Source organism: Daphnia pulex, chromosome 3, assembly GCF_021134715.1.
Source record: "Daphnia pulex isolate KAP4 chromosome 3, ASM2113471v1".
Taxonomy (NCBI): Eukaryota; Metazoa; Arthropoda; class Branchiopoda; order Diplostraca; family Daphniidae; genus Daphnia; species Daphnia pulex.
Window position 1 is genome coordinate 6,384,181 of NC_060019.1, and position 19,156 is coordinate 6,403,336.

Consider the following 19,156-nt stretch of genomic DNA (forward strand, 5'->3'; position numbering starts at 1 on the left):
ATTGTTAAGGACCTTCGTATATAAATATACATCAGGGATAAGAAATTACATCTATGTCAATTATTCATGTGTGAACGAAAAGAAATGAACAACTATATTTTACCTAAAGAGTAACATTTGTGTAGATTAGCTAAGAAATAGCTATAATAGCTAGACTGCGATGGCCGTGAATTGAACTCGGGTCAATTGCTTGGAAGTCAACTATGCTAACCACTATACTACAATGGCTTGACGATACATAGCGTCATCATTTTCGTATTGTCACATCTTTTTAAATTACAGAAAATCGACCAGTATTACCACTTGATGACCTTGTTTCGTGGTACATTAAGCATTCTCTATCACTATATCAAAGCAATCTCTCTAATTATGTTGCAACGCGATGATCATGTGTATTCAGATAACGATATGTTTGTCAGGAGTGGGATTTGAACCCACGCCTTCATTGAAGACCAGAATACTGCAACTTCTCTTATTGAAGCAAGGATTCCGTCCTTGAGTCTGGCGCCTTAGACCACTCGGCCATCCTGACCACATCAGATCTACCTAAATTCCTTTGCCCTACAAATGTGGCATTAAAATTCTTCTAACTCATTCAAGAGTTCCTTGCCCTAGGCGAATTATACCAGGACAACAATTGTATTACGTTTTATTGCGTTTGAATATGTATTTTTTTCGAATATGTATTTTCTTGAGTCAGGTGCCTTAGACCGCTCGGCCATCCTGACCTCATCAGATCTACCTAAATTCCTTTGCATTACAGATGTGGGATTAAAACTCTTCTAACTCATTCAAGAGTTCCTTGTCCTAGGCTGTTTATACCAGGACAACAATTGTATTATGTTGTATTGATTTGGAATATGTATTTTCCCAAGCGATTTCATTCCATATTGTCTAGTGGTTAGGTTACCTGGCTCTCACCCAGGTGGTCCGCGTTCAATTCCCGGTATGGGAAAAGAAGAACTGGACAATTTTGCAAGTTTTGGCCATTTTTGTCAAATACATCTGTCAAACAGTTTCTGCGTTTCCAGAACTATTGCAATCGGCTTGACTTACATACATACGATTCAAAATCTTTCTAGTACATTGGATATACTAAGTACATCAGCATGTTTCCATCGAGACCCCTTCAGAAAATGGTTTCTTTGCAAGAAATATCGCCAAGGAATAAGAAATTACATCTATGTCAATTATTCATATGTGAACGAAAAAGAGATGAACAACTATATTTTACCTAAAGAGTAACATTTGTGCAAATTGACTTCAATTCCGTAGGTTGACTAGTCTGCTAAGAATTAGCAATAATAGCTAAACTGCGATGGCCGAGAATCGAACTCGGGTCAATTGCTTGGAAGGCAACTATGCTAACCACTATACCACCATCGCTTGACGTAAGTTAGCGTCATCCTTTCCGTATTGTCACATCTTTTTAAATTACAGAAAATCGACCAGTATTACCACTTGATGACCTTGTATCGTGGTACATTAAGCATTCTCTATCACTATATCAAAGCAATCTCTCTAATTATGTTGCAACGCGATGATCACATGTATTCAGATAACGATATGTTTGTCAGGAGTGGGATATGAACCCACGCCTTCATTGAAGACCAGTATACTGCAACTTCTCTTATTGAAGCAAGGATTCCGTCCTTGAGTCTGGCGCCTTAGACCGCTCGGCCATCCTGACCACATCAGATCTACCTAAATTCCCTTGCTATACAGATGTGGCATTAAAATTCTTCTAACTCATTCAAGAGTTCCTTGCCCTAGGCGATTTATACCAGGACAACAATTGTATTACGTTCTATTGCCTTTGAATATGTATTTTTTTCGAATATGTATTTTCTTGAGTCAGGTGCCTTAGACCGCTCGGCCATCCTGACCTCATCAGATCTACCTAAATTCCTTTGCATTACAGATGTGGGATTAAAACTCTTCTAACTCATTCAAGAGTTCCTTGTCCTAGGATGTTTATACCAGGAAACAATTGTATTATGTTGTATTGATTTGGAATATGTATTTTCCCAAAGGATTTCATCTCATATTGTCTAGTGGTTAGGATACCTGGCTCTCACCCAGGAGGCCCGGGTTCATTTCCCGGTATGGGAAAAGAGGAACCGTACAATTTTGCAAGTTTTGGCCATTTTTGTCAAATACATCTGGCAAACAGTTTCTGCGATTCCAGAACTATTGCAATCGGCTTGACTTACATACATACGAGCCAAAATCTTTCTAGTACATTAGATATACTAAGTACATCAGCATGTTTCCATCGAGACCCCTTCAGAAAATGGTTTCTTTGCAAGAAATATCGCCAAGGAATAAGAAATTACATCTATGTCAATTATTCATATGTGAACGAAAAAGAGATGAACAACTATATTTTACCAAAAGAGTAACATTTGTGTAAATTGACTTCAATTCCGTAGGTTGACTAGTCTGCTAAGAATTAGCAATAATAGCTAAACTGCGATGGCCGAGAATCGAACTCGAGTCAATTGCTTGGAAGGCAACTATCCTAACCACTATACCACCATCGCTTGACGTAAGTTAGCGTCATCCTTTCCGTATTGTCACATCTTTTTAAATTACAGAAAATCGACCAGTATTACCACTTGATGACCTTGTATCGTGGTACATTAAGCATTCTCTATCACTATATCAAAGCAATCTCTCTAATTATGTTGCAACGCGATGATCATGTGTATTCAGATAACGATATGTTTGTCAGGAGTGGGATTTGAACCCACGCCTTCATTGAAGACCAGAATACTGCAACTTCTCTTATTGAAGCAAGGATTCCGTCCTTGAGTCTGGCGCCTTAGACCGCTCGGCCATCCTGACCACATCAGATCTACCTAAATTCCTTTGCCCTACAAATGTGGCATTAAAATTCTTCTAACTCATTCAAGAGTTCCTTGCCCTAGGCGAATTATACCAGGACAACAATTGTATTACGTTTTATTGCGTTTGAATATGTATTTTTTTCGAATATGTATTTTCTTGAGTCAGGTGCCTTAGACCGCTCGGCCATCCTGACCTCATCAGATCTACCTAAAATCCTTTGCATTACAGATGTGGGATTAAAACTCTTCTAACTCATTCAAGAGTTCCTTGTCCTAGGCTGTTTATACCAGGACAACAATTGTATTATGTTGTATTGATTTGGAATATGTATTTTCCCAAAGGATTTCATCTCATATTGTCTAGTGGTTAGGATACCTGGCTCTCACCCAGGAGGCCCGGGTTCATTTCCCGGTATGGGAAAAGAGGAACCGTACAATTTTGCAAGTTTTGGCCATTTTTGTCAAATACATCTGGCAAACAGTTTCTGCGATTCCAGAACTATTGCAATCGGCTTGACTTACATACATACGAGCCAAAATCTTTCTAGTACATTGGATATACTAAGTACATCAGCATGTTTCCATCGAGACCCCTTCAGAAAATGGTTTCTTTGCAAGAAATATCGCCAAGGAATAAGAAATTACATCTATGTCAATTATTCATATGTGAACGAAAAAGAGATGAACAACTATATTTTACCTAAAGAGTAACATTTGTGTAAATTGACTTCAATTCCGTAGGTTGACTAGTCTGCTAAGAATTAGCAATAATACCTAAACTGCGATGGCCGAGAATCGAACTCGGGTCAATTGCTTGGAAGGCAACTATGCTAACCACTATACCACCATCGCTTGACGTAAGTTAGCGTCATCCTTTCCGTATTGTCACATCTTTTTAAATTACAGAAAATCGACCAGTATTACCACTTGATGACCTTGTATCGTGGTACATTAAGCATTCTCTATCACTATATCAAAGCAATCTCTCTAATTATGTTGCAACGCGATGATCATGTGTATTCAAATAACGATATGTTTGTCAGGAGTGGGATTTGAACCCACGCCTTCATTGAAGACCAGAATACTGCAACTTCTCTTATTGAAGCAAGGATACCGTCCTTGAGTCTGGCGCCTTAGACCGCTCGGCCATCCTGACCACATCAGATCTACCTAAATTCCTTTGCCCTACAAATGTGGCATTAAAATTCTTCTAACTCATTCAAGAGTTCCTTGTCCTAGGCTGTTTATACCAGGACAACAATTGTATTATGTTGTATTGATTTGGAATATGTATTTTCCCAAGCGATTTCATTCCATATTGTCTAGTGGTTAGGTTACCTGGCTCTCACCCAGGTGGTCCGCGTTCAATTCCCGGTATGGGAAAAGAAGAACTGGACAATTTTGCAAGTTTTGGCCATTTTTGTCAAATACATCTGTCAAACAGTTTCTGCGTTTCCAGAACTATTGCAATCGGCTTGACTTACATACATACGATTCAAAATCTTTCTAGTACATTGGATATACTAAGTACATCAGCATGTTTCCATCGAGACTCCTTCAGAAAATGGTTTCTTTGCAAGAAATATCGCCAAGGAATAAGAAATTACATCTATGTCAATTATTCATATGTGAACGAAAAAGAAATGAACAACTATATTTTACCTAAAGAGTAACATTTGTGTAAATTGACTTCAATTCCGTTGGTTGACTAGTCTGCTAAGAAATAGCAATAATAGTTAAACTGCGATGGCCGAGAATCGAACTCGGGTCAATTGCTTGGAAGGCAACTATGCTAACCACTATACCACCATCGCTTGACGTAAGTTAGCGTCATCATTTTCGTATTGTCACATCTTTTTAAATTACAGAAAATCGACCAGTATTACCACTTGATGACCTTGTATCGTGGTACATTAAGCATTCTCTATCACTATATCAAAGGAATCTCTCTAATTATGTTGCAACGCGATGATCACATGTATTCAGATAACGATATGTTTGTCAGGAGTGGGATATGAACCCACGCCCTCAATGAAGACCAGAATACTGCCACTTCTCTTATTGAAGCAAGGATTCCGTCCTTGAGTCTGGCGCCTTAGACCGCTCGGCCATCCTGACCACATCAGATCTACCTAAATTCCCTTGCTCTACAGATGTGGCATTAAAATTCTTCTAACTCATTCAAGAGTTCCTTGCCCTAGGCGATTTATACCAGGACAACAATTGTATTACGTTCTATTGCCTTTGAATATGTATTTTTTTCGAATATGTATTTTCTTGAGTCAGGTGCCTTAGACCGCTCGGCCATCCTGACCTCATCAGATCTACCTAAATTCCTTTGCATTACAGATGTGGGATTAAAACTCTTCTAACTCATTCAAGAGTTCCTTGTCCTAGGATGTTTATACCAGGAAACAATTGTATTATGTTGTATTGATTTGGAATATGTATTTTCCCAAAGGATTTCATCTCATATTGTCTAGCGGTTAGGATACCTGGCTCTCACCCAGGAGGCCCGGGTTCATTTCCCGGTATGGGAAAAGAGGAACCGTACAATTTTGCAAGTTTTGGCCATTTTTGTCAAATACATCTGGCAAACAGTTTCTGCGATTCCAGAACTATTGCAATCGGCTTGACTTACATACATACGAGCCAAAATCTTTCTAGTACATTGGATATACTAAGTACATCAGCATGTTTCCATCGAGACCCCTTCAGAAAATGGTTTCTTTGCAAGAAATATCGCCAAGGAATAAGAAATTACATCTATGTCAATTATTCATATGTGAACGAAAAAGAGATGAACAACTATATTTTACCTAAAGAGTAACATTTGTGTAAATTGACTTCAATTCCGTAGGTTGACTAGTCTGCTAAGAATTAGCAATAATAGCTAAACTGCGATGGCCGAGAATCGAACTCGGGTCAATTGCTTGGAAGGCAACTATGCTAACCACTATACCACCATCGCTTGACGTAAGTTAGCGTCATCCTTTCCGTATTGTCACATCTTTTTAAATTACAGAAAACCGACCAGTATTACCACTTGATGACCTTGTATCGTGGTACATTAAGCATTCTCTATCACTATATCAAAGCAATCTCTCTAATTATGTTGCAACGCGATGATCATGTGTATTCAGATAACGATATGTTTGTCAGGAGTGGGATTTGAACCCACGCCTTCATTGAGGACCAGAATACTGTAACTTCTCTTATTGAAGCAAGGATTCCGTCCTTGAGTCTGGCGCCTTAGACCGCTCGGCCATCCTGACCACATCAGATCTACCTAAATTCCTTAGCCCTACAGATGTGGCATTAAAATTCTTCTAACTCATTCAAGAGTTCCTTGCCCTAGGCGATTTATACCAGGACAACAATTGTATTACGTTCTATTGCCTTTGAATATGTATTTTTTTCGAATATGTATTTTCTTGAGTCAGGTGCCTTAGACCGCTCGGCCATCCTGACCTCATCAGATCTACCTAAATTCCTTTGCATTACAGATGTGGGATTAAAACTCTTCTAACTCATTCAAGAGTTCCTTGTCCTAAGCTGTTTATACCAGGACAACAATTGTATTATGTTGTATTTATTTGGAATATGTATTTTCCAAAGGATTTCATCTCATATTGTCTAGTGGTTAGGATAACTGGCTCTCACCCAGGTGGTCCGCGGTCAATTCCCGGTATGGGAAAAGAAGAACTGGACAATTTTGCAAGTTTTGGCCATTTTTGTCAAATACATCTGGCAAACAGTTTCTGCGTTTCTAGAACTATTGCAATCGGCTTGACTTACATACATACGAGCCAAAATCTTTCTAGTACATTAGATATACTAAGTACATCAGCATGTTTCCATCGAGACTCCTTCAGAAAATGGTTTCTTTGCAAGATATATCGCCAAGGAATAAGAAATTTCATCTATGTCAATTATTCATGTGTGAACGAAAAAGAAATGAACAACTATATTTTACCTAAAGAGTAACAATTGTGTAAATTGACTTCAATTTCGTAGGTTGACTAGTCTGCTAAGAATTAGCAATAATAGCTAAACTGCGATGGCCGAGAATCGAACTCGGGTCAATTGCTTGGAAGGCAACTATGCTAACCACTATACCACCATCGCTTGACGTAAGTTAGCGTCATCCTTTCCGTATTGTCACATCTTTTTAAATTACAGAAAATCGACCAGTATTACCACTTGATGACCTTGTATCGTGGTACATTAAGCATTCTCTATCACTATATCAAAGCAATCTCTCTAATTATGTTGCAACGCGATGATCATGTGTATTCAGATAACGATATGTTTGTCAGGAGTGGGATTTGAACCCACGCCTTCATTGAAGACCAGAATACTGCAACTTCTCTTATTGAAGCAAGGATACCGTCCTTGAGTCTGGCGCCTTAGACCGCTCGGCCATCCTGACCACATCAGATCTACCTAAATTCCTTTGCCCTACAAATGTGGCATTAAAATTCTTCTAACTCATTCAAGAGTTCCTTGCCCTAGGCGAATTATACCAGGACAACAATTGTATTACGTTCTATTGCGTTTGAATATGTATTTTTTTCGAATATGTATTTTCTTGAGTCAGGTGCCTTAGACCGCTCGGCCATCCTGACCTCATCAGATCTACCTAAATTCCTTTGCATTACAGATGTGGGATTAAAACTCTTCTTACTCATTCAAGAGTTCCTTGTCCTAGGCTGTTTATACCAGGACAACAATTGTATTATGTTGTATTGATTTGGAATATGTATTTTCCCAAAGGATTTCATCTCATATTGTCTAGTGGTTAGGATACCTGGCTCTCACCCAGGAGGCCCGGGTTCATTTCCCGGTATGGGAAAAGAGGAACCGTACAATTTTGCAAGTTTTGGCCATTTTTGTCAAATACATCTGGCAAACAGTTTCTGCGATTCCAGAACTATTGCAATCGGCTTGACTTACATACATACGAGCCAAAATCTTTCTAGTACATTGGATATACTAAGTACATCAGCATGTTTCCATCGAGACTCCTTCAGAAAATGGTTTCTTTGCAAGAAATATCGCCAAGGAATAAGAAATTACATCTATGTCAATTATTCATATGTGAACGAAAAAGAGATGAACAACTATATTTTACCAAAAGAGCAACATTTGTGTAAATTGACTTCAATTCCGTTGGTTGACTAGTCTGCTAAGAAATAGCAATAATAGTTAAACTGCGATGGCCGAGAATCGAACTCGGGTCAATTGCTTGGAAGGCAATTATGCTAACCACTATACCACCATCGATTGACGTAAGTTAGCGTCATCATTTTCGTATTGTCACATCTTTTTAAATTACAGAAAATCGACCAGTATTACCACTTGATGACCTTGTATCGTGGTACATTAAGCATTCTCTATCACTATATCAAAGCAATCTCTCTAATTATGTTGCAACGCGATGATCATGTGTATTCAGATAACGATATGTTTGTCAGGAGTGGGATATGAACCCACGCCTTCATTGAAGACCAGTATACTGCAACTTCTCTTATTGAAGCAAGGATTCCGTCCTTGAGTCTGGCGCCTTAGACCGCTCGGCCATCCTGACCACATCAGATCTACCTAAATTCCCTTGCTCTACAGATGTGGCATTAAAATTCTTCTAACTCATTCAAGAGTTCCTTGCCCTAGGCGATTTATACCAGGACAACAATTGTATTACGTTCTATTGCCTTTGAATATGTATTTTTTTTCGAATATGTATTTTCTTGAGTCAGGTGCCTTAGACCGCTCGGCCATCCTGACCTCATCAGATCTACCTAAATTCCTTTGCATTACAGATGTGGGATTAAAACTCTTCTAACTCATTCAAGAGTTCCTTGTCCTAGGCTGTTTATACCAGGACAACATTTGTATTATGTTGTATTGATTTGGAATATGTATTTTCCCAAAGGATTTCATCTCATATTGTCTAGTGGTTAGGATACCTGGCTCTCACCCAGGAGGCCCGGGTTCATTTCCCGTTATGGGAAAAAAGGAACCGTACAATTTTGCAAGTTTTGGCCATTTTTGTCAAATACATCTGGCAAACAGTTTCTGCGATTCCAGAACTATTGCAATCGGCTTGACTTACATACATACGAGCCAAAATCTTTCTAGTACATTGGATATACTAAGTATATCAGCATGTTTCCATCAAGACCCATTCAGAAAATGGTTTCTTTGCAAGAAATATCGCCAAGGAATAAGAAATTACATCTATGTCAATTATTCATATGTGAACGAAAAAGAGATGAACAACTATATTTTACCTAAAGAGTAACATTTGTGTAAATTGACTTCAATTCCGTAGGTTGACTAGTCTGCTAAGAATTAGCAATAATAGCTAAACTGCGATGGCCGAGAATCGAACTCGGGTCAATTGCTTGGAAGGCAACTATGCTAACCACTATACCACCATCGCTTGACGTAAGTTAGCGTCATCCTTTCAGTATTGTCACATCTTTTTAAATTACAGAAAATCGACCAGTATTACCACTTGATGACCTTGTATCGTGGTACATTAAGCATTCTCTATCACTATATCAAAGCAATCTCTCTAATTATGTTGCAACGCGATGATCATGTGTATTCAGATAACGATATGTTTGTCAGGAGTGGGATTTGAACCCACGCCTTCATTGAAGACCAGAATACTGCAACTTCTCTTATTGAAGCAAGGATTCCGTCCTTGAGTCTGGCGCCTTAGACCGCTCGGCCATCCTGACCACATCAGATCTACCTAAATTCCTTAGCCCTACAGATGTGGCATTAAAATTCTTCTAACTCATTCAAGAGTTCCTTGCCCTAGGCGATTTATACCAGGACAACAATTGTATTACGTTCTATTGCCTTTGAATATGTATTTTTTTCGAATATGTATTTTCTTGAGTCAGGTGCCTTAGACCGCTCGGCCATCCTGACCTCATCAGATCTACCTAAATTCCTTTGCATTACAGATGTGGGATTAAAACTCTTCTAACTCATTCAAGAGTTCCTTGTCCTAGGCTGTTTATACCAGGACAACAATTGTATTATGTTGTATTGATTTGGAATATGTATTTTCCCAAAGGATTTCATCTCATATTGTCTAGTGGTTAGGATAACTGGCTCTCACCCAGGTGGTCCGCGGTCAATTCCCGGTATGGGAAAAGAAGAACTGGACAATTTTGCAAGTTTTGGCCATTTTTGTCAAATACATCTGTCAAACAGTTTCTGCGTTTCTAGAACTATTGCAATCGGCTTGACTTACATACATACGAGCCAAAATCTTTCTAGTACATTAGATATACTAAGTACATCAGCATGTTTCCATCGAGACTCCTTCAGAAAATGGTTTCTTTGCAAGAAATATCGCCAAGGAATAAGAAATTACATCTATGTCAATTATTCATATGTGAACGAAAAAGAGATGAACAACTATATTTTACCAAAAGAGTAACATTTGTGTAAATTGACTTCAATTCCGTTGGTTGACTAGTCTGCTAAGAAATAGCAATAATAGTTAAACTGCGATGGCCGAGAATCGAACTCGGGTCAATTGCTTGGAAGGCAACTATGCTAACCACTATACCACCATCGCTTGACGTAAGTTAGCGTCATCATTTTCGTATTGTCACATCTTTTTAAATTACAGAAAATCGACCAGTATTACCACTTGATGACCTTGTATCGTGGTACATTAAGCATTCTCTATCACTATATCAAAGCAATCTCTCTAATTATGTTGCAACGCGATGATCATGTGTATTCAGATAACGATATTTTTGTCAGGAGTGGGATATGAACCCACGCCTTCATTGAAGACCAGTATACTGCAACTTCTCTTATTGAAGCAAGGATTCCGTCCTTGAGTCAGGTGCCTTAGACCGCTCGGCCATCCTGACCTCATCAGATCTACCTAAATTCCTTTGCATTACAGATGTGGGATTAAAACTCTTCTAAATCATTCAAGAGTTCCTTGTCCTAGGCTGTTTATACCAGGACAACAATTGTATTATGTTGTATTGATTTGGAATATGTATTTTCCCAAGCGATTTCATTCCATATTGTCTAGTTGTTAGGTTACCTGGGTCTCACCCAGGTGGTCCGCGTTCAATTCCCGGTATGGGAAAAGAAGAACTGGACAATTTTGCAAGTTTTGGCCATTTTTGTCAAATACATCTGTCAAACAGTTTCTGCGTTTCCAGAACTATTGCAATCGGCTTGACTTACATACATACGATTCAAAATCTTTCTAGTACATTGGATATACTAAGTACATCAGCATGTTTCCATCGAGACTCCTTCAGAAAATGGTTTCTTTGCAAGAAATATCGCCAAGGAATAAGAAATTACATCTATGTCAATTATTCATATGTGAACGAAAAAGAAATGAACAACTATATTTTACCTAAAGAGTAACATTTGTGTAAATTGACTTCAATTCCGTTGGTTGACTAGTCTGCTAAGAAATAGCAATAATAGTTAAACTGCGATGGCCGAGAATCGAACTCGGGTCAATTGCTTGGAAGGCAACTATGCTAACCACTATACCACCATCGCTTGACGTAAGTTAGCGTCATCATTTTCGTATTGTCACATCTTTTTAAATTACAGAAAATCGACCAGTATTACCACTTGATGACCTTGTATCGTGGTACATTAAGCATTCTCTATCACTATATCAAAGCAATCTCTCTAATTATGTTGCAACGCGATGATCATGTGTATTCAGATAACGATATGTTTGTCAGGAGTGGGATATGAACCCACGCCTTCATTGAAGACCAGTATACTGCAACTTCTCTTATTGAAGCAAGGATTCCGTCCTTGAGTCTGGCGCCTTAGACCGCTCGGCCATCCTGACCACATCAGATCTACCTAAATTCCCTTGCTCTACAGATGTGGCATTAAAATTCTTCTAACTCATTCAAGAGTTCCTTGCCCTAGGCGATTTATACCAGGACAACAATTGTATTACGTTCTATTGCCTTTGAATATGTATTTTTTTCGAATATGTATTTTCTTGAGTCAGGTGCCTTAGACCGCTCGGCCATCCTGACCTCATCAGATCTACCTAAATTCCTTTGCATTACAGATGTGGGATTAAAACTCTTCTAACTCATTCAAGAGTTCCTTGTCCTAGGCTGTTTATACCAGGAAACAATTGTATTATGTTGTATTGATTTGGAATATGTATTTTCCCAAAGGATTTCATCTCATATTGTCTAGTGGTTAGGATACCTGGCTCTCACCCAGGAGGCCCTGGTTCATTCCCCGGTATGGGAAAAGAGGAACCGTACAATTTTGCAAGTTTTGGCCATTTTTGTCAAATACATCTGGCAAACAGTTTCTGCGATTCCAGAACTATTGCAATCGGCTTGACTTACATACATACGAGCCAAAATCTTTCTAGTACATTGGATATACTAAGTACATCAGCATGTTTCCATCGAGACCCCTTCAGAAAATGGTTTCTTTGCAAGAAATATCGCCAAGGAATAAGAAATTACATCTATGTCAATTATTCATATGTGAACGAAAAAGAGATGAACAACTATATTTTACCAAAAGAGTAACATTTGTGTAAATTGACTTCAATTCCGTAGGTTGACTAGTCTGCTAAGAATTAGCAATAATAGCTAAACTGCGATGGCCGAGAATCGAACTCGAGTCAATTGCTTGGAAGGCAACTATGCTAACCACTATACCACCATCGCTTGACGTAAGTTAGCGTCATCCTTTCCGTATTGTCACATCTTTTTAAATTACAGAAAATCGACCAGTATTACCACTTGATGACCTTGTATCGTGGTACATTAAGCATTCTCTATCACTATATCAAAGCAATCTCTCTAATTATGTTGCAACGCGATGATCATGTGTATTCAGATAACGATATGTTTGTCAGGAGTGGGATTTGAACCCACGCCTTCATTGAAGACCAGAATACTGCAACTTCTCTTATTGAAGCAAGGATTCCGTCCTTGAGTCTGGCGCCTTAGACCGCTCGGCCATCCTGACCACATCAGATCTACCTAAATTCCTTTGCCCTACAAATGTGGCATTAAAATTCTTCTAACTCATTCAAGAGTTCCTTGCCCTAGGCGAATTATACCAGGACAACAATTGTATTACGTTCTATTGCGTTTGAATATGTATTTTTTTCGAATATGTATTTTCTTGAGTCAGGTGCCTTAGACCGCTCGGCCATCCTGACCTCATCAGATCTACCTAAATTCCTTTGCATTACAGATGTGGGATTAAAACTCTTCTAACTCATTCAAGAGTTCCTTGTCCTAGGCTGTTTATACCAGGACAACATTTGTATTATGTTGTATTGATTTGGAATATGTATTTTCCCAAAGGATTTCATCTCATATTGTCTAGTGGTTAGGATACCTGGCTCTCACCCAGGAGGCCCGGGTTCATTTCCCGGTATGGGAAAAGAGGGACCGTACAATTTTGCAAGTTTTGGCCATTTTTGTCAAATACATCTGGCAAACAGTTTCTGCGATTCCAGAACTATTGCAATCGGCTTGACTTACATACATACGAGCCAAAATCTTTCTAGTACATTGGATATACTAAGTACATCAGCATGTTTCCATCAAGACCACTTCAGAAAATGGTTTCTTTGCAAGAAATATCGCCAAGGAATAAGAAATTACATCTATGTCAATTATTCATATGTGAACGAAAAAGAGATGAACAACTATATTTTACCTAAAGAGTAACATTTGTGTAAATTGACTTCAATTCCGTAGGTTGACTAATCTGCTAAGAATTAGCAATAATAGCTAAACTGCGATGGCCGAGAATCGAACTCGGGCCAATTGCTTGGAAGGCAACTATGCTAACCACTATACCACCATCGCTTGACGTAAGTTAGCGTCATCCTTTCCGTATTGTCACATCTTTTTAAATTACAGAAAATCGACCAGTATTACCACTTGATGACCTTGTATCGTGGTACATTAAGCATTCTCTATCACTATATCAAAGCAATCTCTCTAATTATGTTGCAACGCGATGATCATGTGTATTCAATAACGATATGTTTGTCAGGAGTGGGATTTGAACCCACGCCTTCATTGAAGACCAGAATACTGCAACTTCTCTTATTGAAGCAAGGATTCCGTCCTTGAGTCTGGCGCCTTAGACCGCTCGGCCATCCTGACCACATCAGATCTACCTAAATTCCTTTGACCTACAAATGTGGCATTAAAATTCTTCTAACTCATTCAAGAGTTCCTTGCCCTAGGCGAATTATACCAGGACAACAATTGTATTACGTTCTATTGCGTTTGAATATGTATTTTTTTCGAATATGTATTTTCTTGAGTCAGGTGCCTTAGACCGCTCGGCCATCCTGACCTCATCAGATCTACCTAAATTCCTTTGCATTACAGATGTGGGATTAAAACTCTTCTAACTCATTCAAGAGTTCCTTGTCCTAGGCTGTTTATACCAGGACAACAATTGTATTATGTTGTATTGGTTTGGAATATGTATTTTCCCAAGGGATTTCATTCCATATTGTCTAGTGGTTAGGATACCTGGCTCTCACCCAGGTGGTCCGCGTTCAATTCCCGGTATGGGAAAAGAGGAACCGTAAAATTTTGCAAGTTTTGGCCATTTTTGTCAAATACATCTGTTAAACAGTTTCTGCGTTTCTAGAACTATTGCAATCGGCTTGACTTACATACATACGAGCCAAAATCTTTCTAGTACATTGGATATACTAAGTACATCAGCATGTTTCCATCGAGACTCCTTCAGAAAATGGTTTCTTTGCAAGATATATCGCCAAGGAATAAGAAATTTCATCTATGTCAATTATTCATGTGTGAACGAAAAAGAAATGAACAACTATATTTTACCTAAAGAGTAACAATTATGTAAATTGACTTCAATTCCGTAGGTTGACTAGTCTGCTAAGAATAAGCAATAATAGCTAAACTGCGATGGCCGAGAATCGAACTCGGGTCAATTGCTTGGAAGGCAACTATGCTAACCACTATACCACCATCGCTTGACGTAAGTTAGCGTCATCATTATCGTATTGTCACATCTTTTTAAATTACAGAAAATCGACCAGTATTACCACTTGATGACCTTGTATCGTGGTACATTAAGCATTCTCTATCACTATATCAAAGCAATCTCTCTAATTATGTTGCAACGCGATGATCATGTGTATTCAGATAACGATATGTTTGTCAGGAGTGGGATTTGAACCCACGCCTTCATTGAAGACCAGAATACTGCAACTTCTCTTATTGAAGCAAGGATTCGAATCTTTGAGTCTGGCGCCTTAGACCGCTCGGCCATCCTGACCACATCAGATCTACCTAAATTCCTTTGCCCTACAGATGTGGCATTAAAATTCTTCTAACTCATTCAAGAGTTCCTTGCCCTAGGCGATTTATACCAGGACAACAATTGTATTACGTTCTATTGCGTTTGAATATGTATTTTTTTAATATGTATTTTCTTGAGTCAGGTGCCTTAGACCGCTCGGCCATCCTGACCTCATCAGATCTACCTAAATTCCTTTGCATTACAGATGTGGGATTAAAACTCTTCTAACTCATTCAAGAGTTCCTTGTCCTAGGCTGTTTACACCAGGACAACAATTGTAATATGTTGTATTGATTTGGAATATGTATTTTCCAAAGCGATTTCTCCCCATATTATCTAGTGGTTAAGATACCTGGCTCTCACCCAGGAGGCCCAGGTTTAATTCCCGGTATGGGAAAGGAGGAATGTAAAATTTTGCAAGTTTTGGCCATTTTTGTCAAATACATCTGGCAAACAGTTTCTGCGTTTCCAGAACTATTGCAATCGGCTTGACTTACATACATACGAGCCAAAATCTTTCTAGTACATTGGATATACTAATTACATCAGCATGTTTCCATCGAGAATCATTTAGAAAATGGTTTCTTTGCAAGAAATATCGCCAAGGAATAAGAAATTACATCTATGTCAATTATTCATATGTGAACGAAAAAGGGATGAACAACTATATTTTACCTAAAGAGTAACATTTGTGTAAATTGAATTCAATTCCGTAGGTTGACTAGTCTGCTAAGAATTAGCAATAATAGCTAAACTGCGATGGCCGAGAATCGAACTCGGGTCAATTGCTTGGAAGGCAACTATGCTAACCACTACACCACCATCGCTTGAAGTAAGTTAGCGTCATCATTTTCGTAATGTCACATCTTTTTAAATTACAGAAAATCGACCAGTATTACCACTTGATGACCTTGTATCGTGGTACATTAAGCATTCTCTATCACTATATCAAAGCAATCTCTCTAATTATGTTGCAACGCGATGATCATGTGTATTCAGATAACGATATGTTTGTCAGGAGTGGGATTTGAACCCACGCCTTCATTGAAGACCAGAATACTGCAACTTCTCTTATTGAAGCAAGGATTCGAATCTTTGAGTCTGGCGCCTTAGACCGCTCGGCCATCCTGACCACATCAGATCTACCTAAATTCCTTTGCCCTACAGATGTGGCATTAAAATTCTTCTAACTCATTCAAGAGTTCCTTGCCCTAGGCGATTTATACCAGGACAACAATTGTATTACGTTCTATTGCGTTTGAATATGTATTTTTTTAATATGTATTTTCTTGAGTCAGGTGCCTTAGACCGCTCGGCCATCCTGACCTCATCAGATCTACCTAAATTCCTTTGCATTACAGATGTGGGATTAAAACTCTTCTAACTCATTCAAGAGTTCCTTGTCCTAGGCTGTTTACACCAGGACAACAATTGTAATATGTTGTATTGATTTGGAATATGTATTTTCCAAAGCGATTTCTCCCCATATTATCTAGTGGTTAAGATACCTGGCTCTCACCCAGGAGGCCCAGGTTTAATTCCCGGTATGGGAAAGGAGGAATGTAAAATTTTGCAAGTTTTGGCCATTTTTGTCAAATACATCTGGCAAACAGTTTCTGCGTTTCCAGAACTATTGCAATCGGCTTGACTTACATACATACGAGCCAAAATCTTTCTAGTACATTGGATATACTAATTACATCAGCATGTTTCCATCGAGAATCATTTAGAAAATGGTTTCTTTGCAAGAAATATCGCCAAGGAATAAGAAATTACATCTATGTCAATTATTCATATGTGAACGAAAAAGGGATGAACAACTATATTTTACCTAAAGAGTAACATTTGTGTAAATTGAATTCAATTCCGTAGGTTGACTAGTCTGCTAAGAATTAGCAATAATAGCGATGGCCGAGAATCGAACTCGGGTCAATTGCTTGGAAGGCAACTATGCTAACCACTACACCACCATCGCTTGAAGTAAGTTAGCGTCATCATTTTCGTAATGTCACATCTTTTTAAATTACAGAAAATCGACCAGTATTACCACTTGATGACCTTGTATCGTGGTACATTAAGCATTCTCTATCACTATATCAAAGCAATCTCTCTAATTATGTTGCAACGCGATGATCATGTGTATTCAGATAACGATATGTTTGTCAGGAGTGGGATTTGAACCCACGCCTTCATTGGAGACCAGTATACTGCAACTTCTCTTATTGAAGCAAGGATTCCGTCCTTGAGTCTGGCGCCTTAGACCGCTCGGCCATCCTGACCACATCAGATCTACCTGAATTCCTTTGCCCTACAGATGTGGCATTAAAATTCTTCTAACTCATTCAAGATTTCCTTGCCCTAGGCGATTTATACCAGGACAACAATTGTATTACGTTCTATTGCGTTTGAATATGTATTTTTTTCGAATATGTATTATCTTGAGTCAGGTGCCTTAGACCGCTCGGCCATCCTGACCTCATCAGATCTACCTAAATTCCTTTGCATTACAGATGTGGGATTAAAACTCTTCTAACTCATTCAAGAGTTCCTTGTCCTAGGCTGTTTACACCAGGACAACAATTGTATTATGTTGTATTGATTTGGAATATGTATTTTCCCAAAGGATTTCATCTCATATTGTCTAGTGGTTAGGATACCTGGCTCTCACCAAGGAGGCCTGGGTTCAATTCCCGGTATTGGAAAAGAGGAACTGTACAATTTGGCAAGTTTTGGCCATTTTTGTCAAATACATCTGTCAAACAGTTTCTGCGTTTCTAGAACTATTGCAATCGGCTTGACTTACATACATACGAGCCAAAATCTTTCTAGTACATTGGATATACTAAGTACATCAGCATGTTTTCATCGAGACCCCTTCAGAAAATGGTTTCTTTGCAAGAAATATCGCCAAGGAATAAGAAATTACATCTATGTCAATTATTCATGTGTGAACGAAAAAGAAATGAACAACTATATTTTACCTAAAGAGTAACAATTATGTAAATTGACTTCAATTCCGTAGGTTGACTAGTCTGCTAAGAATAAGCAATAATAGCTAAACTGCGATGGCCGAGAATCGAACTCGGGTCAATTGCTTGGAAGGCAACTATGCTAACCACTATACCACCATCGCTTGACGTAAGTTAGCGTCATCATTATCGTATTGTCACATCTTTTTAAATTACAGAAAATCGACCAGTATTACCACTTGATGACCTTGTATCGTGGTACATTAAGCATTCTCTATCACTATATCAAAGCAATCTCTCTAATTATGTTGCAACGCGATGATCATGTGTATTCAGATAACGATATGTTTGTCAGGAGTGGGATTTGAACCCACGCCTTCATTGAAGACCAGAATACTGCAACTTCTCTTATTGAAGCAAGGATTCGAATCTTTGAGTCTGGCGCCTTAGACCGCTCGGCCATCCTGACCACATCAGATCTACCTAAATTCCTTTGCCCTACAGATGTGGCATTAAAATTCTTCTAACTCATTCAAGAGTTCCTTGCCCTAGGCGATTTATACCAGGACAACAATTGTATTACGTTCTATTGCGTTTGAATATGTATTTTTTTAATATGTATTTTCTTGAGTCAGGTGCCTTAGACCGCTCGGCCATCCTGACCTCATCAGATCTACCTAAATTCCTTTGCATTACAGATGTGGGATTAAAACTCTTCTAACTCATTCAAGAGTTCCTTGTCCTAGGCTGTTTACACCAGGACAACAATTGTAATATGTTGTATTGATTTGGAATATGTATTTTCCAAAGCGATTTCTCCCCATATTATCTAGTGGTTAAGATACCTGGCTCTCACCCAGGAGGCCCAGGTTTAATTCCCGGTATGGGAAAGGAGGAATGTAAAATTTTGCAAGTTTTGGCCATTTTTGTCAAATACATCTGGCAAACAGTTTCTGCGTTTCCAGAACTATT

General features: G+C 38.6%; 23 non-coding genes across 23 annotated transcripts; all 23 read right to left on the reverse strand.

The window, feature by feature from the left end:
* Positions 1-413: 413 nt before the first annotated feature.
* Positions 414-532, reverse strand: Trnal-caa. The gene is made up of 2 exons: positions 495-532; positions 414-458 (listed from the first exon to the last, which is right to left on the reverse strand). It is a non-coding gene; the product is annotated as a tRNA-Leu (tRNA).
* Positions 533-1,314: 782 nt separating this feature from the next.
* Trnag-ucc lies at positions 1,315-1,386 on the reverse strand. Its single transcript has one exon. It is a non-coding gene; the product is annotated as a tRNA-Gly (tRNA).
* A 1,342-nt stretch (positions 1,387-2,728) lies between these two features.
* On the reverse strand, positions 2,729-2,847 carry Trnal-caa. Its single transcript has 2 exons — positions 2,810-2,847; positions 2,729-2,773 (listed from the first exon to the last, which is right to left on the reverse strand). It is a non-coding gene; the product is annotated as a tRNA-Leu (tRNA).
* Positions 2,848-3,629: 782 nt separating this feature from the next.
* On the reverse strand, positions 3,630-3,701 carry Trnag-ucc. Its single transcript has one exon. It is a non-coding gene; the product is annotated as a tRNA-Gly (tRNA).
* Positions 3,702-3,886: 185 nt separating this feature from the next.
* Trnal-caa lies at positions 3,887-4,005 on the reverse strand. Its single transcript has 2 exons — positions 3,968-4,005; positions 3,887-3,931 (listed from the first exon to the last, which is right to left on the reverse strand). It is a non-coding gene; the product is annotated as a tRNA-Leu (tRNA).
* A 586-nt stretch (positions 4,006-4,591) lies between these two features.
* Positions 4,592-4,663, reverse strand: Trnag-ucc. The gene has a single exon. It is a non-coding gene; the product is annotated as a tRNA-Gly (tRNA).
* A 1,085-nt stretch (positions 4,664-5,748) lies between these two features.
* On the reverse strand, positions 5,749-5,820 carry Trnag-ucc. The gene has a single exon. It is a non-coding gene; the product is annotated as a tRNA-Gly (tRNA).
* Positions 5,821-6,905: 1,085 nt separating this feature from the next.
* Trnag-ucc lies at positions 6,906-6,977 on the reverse strand. The gene has a single exon. It is a non-coding gene; the product is annotated as a tRNA-Gly (tRNA).
* Positions 6,978-7,162: 185 nt separating this feature from the next.
* Positions 7,163-7,281, reverse strand: Trnal-caa. The gene is made up of 2 exons: positions 7,244-7,281; positions 7,163-7,207 (listed from the first exon to the last, which is right to left on the reverse strand). It is a non-coding gene; the product is annotated as a tRNA-Leu (tRNA).
* Positions 7,282-9,222: 1,941 nt separating this feature from the next.
* Trnag-ucc lies at positions 9,223-9,294 on the reverse strand. The gene has a single exon. It is a non-coding gene; the product is annotated as a tRNA-Gly (tRNA).
* Positions 9,295-9,479: 185 nt separating this feature from the next.
* Positions 9,480-9,598, reverse strand: Trnal-caa. The gene is made up of 2 exons: positions 9,561-9,598; positions 9,480-9,524 (listed from the first exon to the last, which is right to left on the reverse strand). It is a non-coding gene; the product is annotated as a tRNA-Leu (tRNA).
* A 782-nt stretch (positions 9,599-10,380) lies between these two features.
* Positions 10,381-10,452, reverse strand: Trnag-ucc. Its single transcript has one exon. It is a non-coding gene; the product is annotated as a tRNA-Gly (tRNA).
* An 890-nt stretch (positions 10,453-11,342) lies between these two features.
* Trnag-ucc lies at positions 11,343-11,414 on the reverse strand. The gene has a single exon. It is a non-coding gene; the product is annotated as a tRNA-Gly (tRNA).
* A 1,342-nt stretch (positions 11,415-12,756) lies between these two features.
* On the reverse strand, positions 12,757-12,875 carry Trnal-caa. Its single transcript has 2 exons — positions 12,838-12,875; positions 12,757-12,801 (listed from the first exon to the last, which is right to left on the reverse strand). It is a non-coding gene; the product is annotated as a tRNA-Leu (tRNA).
* Positions 12,876-13,657: 782 nt separating this feature from the next.
* Trnag-ucc lies at positions 13,658-13,729 on the reverse strand. The gene has a single exon. It is a non-coding gene; the product is annotated as a tRNA-Gly (tRNA).
* Positions 13,730-13,913: 184 nt separating this feature from the next.
* Positions 13,914-14,032, reverse strand: Trnal-caa. Its single transcript has 2 exons — positions 13,995-14,032; positions 13,914-13,958 (listed from the first exon to the last, which is right to left on the reverse strand). It is a non-coding gene; the product is annotated as a tRNA-Leu (tRNA).
* A 782-nt stretch (positions 14,033-14,814) lies between these two features.
* Positions 14,815-14,886, reverse strand: Trnag-ucc. The gene has a single exon. It is a non-coding gene; the product is annotated as a tRNA-Gly (tRNA).
* A 185-nt stretch (positions 14,887-15,071) lies between these two features.
* Positions 15,072-15,191, reverse strand: Trnal-caa. The gene is made up of 2 exons: positions 15,154-15,191; positions 15,072-15,116 (listed from the first exon to the last, which is right to left on the reverse strand). It is a non-coding gene; the product is annotated as a tRNA-Leu (tRNA).
* A 779-nt stretch (positions 15,192-15,970) lies between these two features.
* Positions 15,971-16,042, reverse strand: Trnag-ucc. The gene has a single exon. It is a non-coding gene; the product is annotated as a tRNA-Gly (tRNA).
* Positions 16,043-16,227: 185 nt separating this feature from the next.
* On the reverse strand, positions 16,228-16,347 carry Trnal-caa. Its single transcript has 2 exons — positions 16,310-16,347; positions 16,228-16,272 (listed from the first exon to the last, which is right to left on the reverse strand). It is a non-coding gene; the product is annotated as a tRNA-Leu (tRNA).
* Positions 16,348-17,118: 771 nt separating this feature from the next.
* On the reverse strand, positions 17,119-17,190 carry Trnag-ucc. The gene has a single exon. It is a non-coding gene; the product is annotated as a tRNA-Gly (tRNA).
* Positions 17,191-18,276: 1,086 nt separating this feature from the next.
* Positions 18,277-18,348, reverse strand: Trnag-ucc. The gene has a single exon. It is a non-coding gene; the product is annotated as a tRNA-Gly (tRNA).
* Positions 18,349-18,533: 185 nt separating this feature from the next.
* On the reverse strand, positions 18,534-18,653 carry Trnal-caa. The gene is made up of 2 exons: positions 18,616-18,653; positions 18,534-18,578 (listed from the first exon to the last, which is right to left on the reverse strand). It is a non-coding gene; the product is annotated as a tRNA-Leu (tRNA).
* Between the last annotated feature and the right edge of the window lie 503 nt (positions 18,654-19,156).